The sequence below is a fragment of the Notothenia coriiceps genome, unplaced genomic scaffold (assembly GCF_000735185.1).
Source record: "Notothenia coriiceps isolate Sejong01 unplaced genomic scaffold, NC01 NC01_scaffold00025610, whole genome shotgun sequence".
NCBI classification, from domain to species: Eukaryota; Metazoa; Chordata; class Actinopteri; order Perciformes; family Nototheniidae; genus Notothenia; species Notothenia coriiceps.
Genome location: NW_011358311.1, coordinates 1 through 5,102, shown reverse-complemented (window position 1 = coordinate 5,102; position 5,102 = coordinate 1). Strand labels below are relative to the sequence as shown.

General features: G+C 39.1%; 1 long non-coding RNA gene across 1 annotated transcript; it reads left to right on the top strand.

Annotated features, from left to right (window-relative positions):
- Positions 1–448: 448 nt before the first annotated feature.
- On the top strand, positions 449–4,390 carry LOC104956227 (uncharacterized). Its single transcript, XR_799523.1, has 2 exons — positions 449–1,071; positions 4,360–4,390. It is a non-coding gene; the product is annotated as an uncharacterized lncRNA (long non-coding RNA).
- Positions 4,391–5,102: the final 712 nt, after the last annotated feature.

The window sequence follows — 5,102 nt, the reverse complement described above, 5'->3', positions numbered from 1 at the left end:
CATCCTCACTCTGGGTTTGGGGTTCCTTAGCTATTAGCTTCACCTTAGCATGTGTTCTTTGCAGGTGCTTGTTGAGGTTTGACGTGGTGTTTACAGCAGTGGATAACAGTTTCTGGCCTGGACACAGTTTGCACCTCACCGTCACATTCCTGTCTATTCTTCGGACAAACTCAAAATAATGGGCGTACCTCCACCCCTCGAAAGTTATCGCTGACTCAGCCATGTTTATGCAGCACTGCATGTGGAGATGCGGACGAGCAAATCACGCAGATTACGTACATATAAACCTGCTGCGGAAACCCCTCTTGTCTGTCAGTGTGATTATGACTGATTTTATAAAAGTAACGAAGTAACGCGTGTCGGGCCAATGTTAGTAACTGTAGTGTGATTACTGAATTATAAAAGTGGCGCGTTACACTACTCCGTTACCGACAAAAGTCATATTATTACACCCAACTCTGCTGATATACACTTGAACATGAGCATAGTGTGTCCTCTTTAATAATTAATAACGTACAAGGCCAGCACTGCGAGACTCTTAGAAAGGAAATCACTCAAACAACAGCCTATGTCCTTCCTTGAATATGTTTTTGTAACAACCAAAATTAATAAGATGAATGATCAAAGCATGAATAAAAAAGATAAGAAACCATAAGCTAGTCTCCAGTGGAAAACACAAATCCACGATAAGCTAGAATAACTTGTATTCGGGGAAACATGATCCAAACAGAGCTTTTAGTCAAACTATTCAGACTGATAAAACCCCATAAAGATTATGAGAGAGAAAAACTCTGGGAAACTTGATGACTGATGCATAAAAACACAGAAGTCTCTTTCTGTTCGTCTCCGCTTGTTTCTCCCCCTACTTCTTTCTCAAGTCTGATTGTCCTTCTGTCTTTTTCTCTTCAGGTTTACATCTTAACTCGTGTTTTTCTTTATTTGAATCCCCAGGAAAGACCTTTGAGGCCAAGAAACCGGCAGAAATCCCAGAGAACGAGCAGGTGAAGCTGGAGCCGGAGCTGGAGGAGGCTCTGAAGAACGCCACGGACGCTGAGATGTGCGACATCGCAGGTTAGACACTCTTTTAATGATACTACAGTTGATGGTAGTACTAGTATCACTGGATCCTAAATGTTACTACTTCCTTAAAGGGGACCTATCATGCAAAATGCACTTTTGATGTCTTTTTTATTTATTTATTCTATACATCATGTTTTGTCCATATTATATCTGGTTCAGTTATATATACGGAATATATATTTATTTAATTCTGACTGTGAACTTAAATGTTGAAAATAATTAAAACAATAAGTACTGTAAACTTCAGGTTGAAAAAACTAGTTCTAGTAACTTCAATATTTTGAGTTTTTGATTCGACATCACACACAGAAAAGCAAAGCCTCACAAAAGCCTGCAGTAAATGTATAATATTTAAAGGGGACCTATCATGCAAAATGCACTTTTGATGCACTTTTGATGTCTTTTATACATTAATATGTGTCCCCGGTGTGTCGGGGGACTCACGCAGCGTCAGAAAATAAAACCCTCTCTCTTTTCCTCCGTACCCAAATCTCTAAAAACGGGGGAACAACGGAGCTGATCCAGATTTGCGTCCGATATGACGTAATATCGGAAATGTGGGGCTGGCTTTACACCCGCGGCCCATCAGAAACGTTGCTATCAGAAACAATGCCCGACTGTTTTGGACGTAATATGGTCGGTGTTTACATTAGCATCGCTAACACTCAGAGCTAACCTGTACTGGAGAGCATGTGTGTGAAGAAGAAGGAAATAAAAAGAAACTCACCTTCTGGTATAACCGGCAAGAGAGAAAGCCTTTGAGCTCCATACTGTTTCAGAGATAATCCTTGAAGTGGTTTGGAACATGATATGGTGTTTAACCATTTAGCTGAGTATCTTTTTAAAAAAAATGTTTTTAAGCTAAGGACCCAGAATCAGCAGTTCTCTAACGGGGCTTATATAGAGGGATATGAGGGATGCCTAAAATGCACGATCTGTTTGGTACTTTGAGAAAAACACATCATAGACATGTTTTTTATATATTTGTATATATCCGAGACCCATAATATATGCCTACAAATAGCATAATAGGAGACCTTTAAACAATTAAAATAAAAACAAAACTTTTATAATAAACTCAGTGAAATGGCTCCTACAAATTTCTTTTTTAAAAGTCCTTCTGTCACACAGACCCAGTTCTAGCTTGATATTGTCCCCCTCAGTGGACTCAGTTCTCCAAAGCCAGCAGACATGAGCTGGGATCCAATTCCCCACGCTCAGCAACACAGAAATAAACAAGCAGGCCCGCGGCCAGATGGACAGGGAGGAGTGAACATGGGGGGGGGGAGATACTGTATCTGTTCAGAACAGACCAGTGGGAAGCTACTGCTCACACAGATACTCAGGCTGCAGTTTATCATGTTCCCTCAAGCTCACATTCAGTTAAACGGATCTTTAACTGTGTATACTGTATTGTACTGTGTATTCTTACATGTTGAACACAAACACCTGTACTTTCTACTTCTTACATTTTGAACACAAATACCTGTACTTTCTACTTCTTACATGTTGAACACAAATACCTGTACTTTCTACTTCTTACATGTTGAACACAAATACCTGTACTTTCTACTTCTTACATGTTGAACACAAATACCTGTACTTTCTACTTCTTACATGTTGAACACAAATACCTGTACTTTCTACTTCTCTCATTTTCCAAACAGGCTGGTTCCTTTAGTCTGAATGTGTGTTTGGTGGCGTGATCATTATTATTTAGAGTCATTGCGTGCCTATTGATTTGAACACGATCCGTGTATCCATCATTTCCTGGTCTTCTCTAAAGAAGAGGGACCAATGAAAACGTTGTCATGTTGCCGTTGTTCAGCATGGAAACATTCATTAGCTAACAATGACATTACTAGTACTTCTACTTTTACTCAAGTACAATATCTGAGTACTCCTCCCACCTCTGACGGCTGGATGGAGTCCAGAGGAGGATCAAACCTGAGACAGGCTTTTGTTTGAGAAAGAGAGAACAGAGAGAGAGAGAGAGAGAGAGAGAGAGAGAAAGAGAGAGAGAGAGAGAGAGCTCCAATGACTTAATATGTATTTATATCAACATCATTCATATTAAGCTTTCTAGTTGCTGCAGTCTCGTTTGTGGTGTGAAGCTACTGTTTATAAGCCATAACCACATCATTTAACGTGCTTTAAGATTCAACAATCTTGATTTCCTTTGAATAAAGTACTCAATTCAAAATCTTTTAGGCAAGATTTCAGAACCAAATATCCTTACATTTCCTGATAATGAGCTTTCTAATTGCTGCAGTCTAGTTTGCGCTGTGAAGCTCCTGTGGGTTATTCTAAGGGCTGAACCGGATGATGAGGGGGGTTTTATGGTCTCCCTCTCTCCCCCCTCTCCAGCTGTCTCCCCCCCCTCCCTCCCATGGTTCCCCACAGGGGGGTCTGTCAGAGTGAGACTCAGTTTGTCAGGTTACATCATTAGCAGCTCTGCCCCCTGCTGGTCACACAGCGTAACAACAGCACTGTCAGTATCTGTTCAGTGAAGGTGACGTGTTTACACATAATATATATACTGTTATATTTTACCATATATTTTAATGTTATGTTATTATAGTCTTTTTTAAATAGTTTTCTATCTGTGTTTTTAATTGTTGTTTTACTTGATGCACCACAACACCATATCAAATTCCTCGTACGTGTCAATAAACCTGTTTCTGATTCATTATTTAAAAATAGGTCCAGTGTCACTTAACCTCACGTTAACATATATCGCTGACTTGCAGAACATTTGTAAAGTACACACAACACTACACAACATTTCCTTTCATATGGCTTACATTTAAAGTTATGCTTATATTATTCACTGATTCTCTTAATATAACTGGTCTCTTTTTAATTGTATCTTATAGTAAAGCACCTATCATTGTGTCATGGTGTGACTGTATATCATCCCCCTGTTTGAATGTGTTACACTTTTAACTTTGGAGGTGCTCATACTTTAGTATTTTTAATTTGTGCTCTCATATCAATAAGGTTGTTTTACTTGACATTACTAAGTTTGTCTGACAACTGCAATCACTTCTAACTTTGCATATTGAGCTTTCACATACAGAACATGGGATCTGCTAATAAAAAGCAACGCAGTGAAGCTGGAAACATGTTTGCATACATCCTGTTTATTACACTGCGTTGCTGCTTGCCTCTAAATACAATCTTTAACTTGTTTTGGGGTTATCAGTGCATGCAGGACATTCATTCTGATCTCATTCATAAATCACAGATGTTGTATTCATAGTGATTGTTTTCCCGCAGCTATCCTGGGGATGTACACGCTGATGAGCAACAAGCAGTACTACGACGCTCTGGGCATGACCGGCACCATCGCCAACACCGAGGGCATCAACAGTACGTATCACCTCATCTCATTAGCTCAATTAATTGTCTTTATAGGGAAAGACAGTGGGTACCACTTTACAATAAGACTACCCTTATAAAGGATTCATAAAGGGTTATTAATTAGGTTGTAAACACTTTATTAATCATTAAGAACTATTTATAAACCAGCTCTAACATAGTTTTCAACACAGGCTCACTATTTGGCAAGATGACTAAGCCTTATATTGGCTACCTAGCTTACTTTGTCTTCTTCATCAGCCAGCATCCTTGGTATCTATCCTTATGAGTTACTAACATTTATAACTGCCAAAAGGGAGCCTTATCGTAAAGTGTAAAACACATTCCCATTTATTAATGAGTTACTACCATTTATAATAAGGCTTAGCAGTACAGATACATGTGGGCTCACTATTTGGCAAGCAACCAGTCACAGGTGCCCTGTTTATCTCATGTCTTATAAAAGCTTATTAATGATTTATAAAGTGTTCACAACCTAATTAATAAATGAATTACAAACTATTCTTAAACCCTTTATAAGGGTAGTCTTATTGTAAAGTGGTAACAGACAGTGTAACGGAGGTGATCTCTGGGCCCATAGATCTCGGCCTCCGTTACGGGTAATATAGCGCTAAAAACATTGCACAGGAAGCATGGGAATA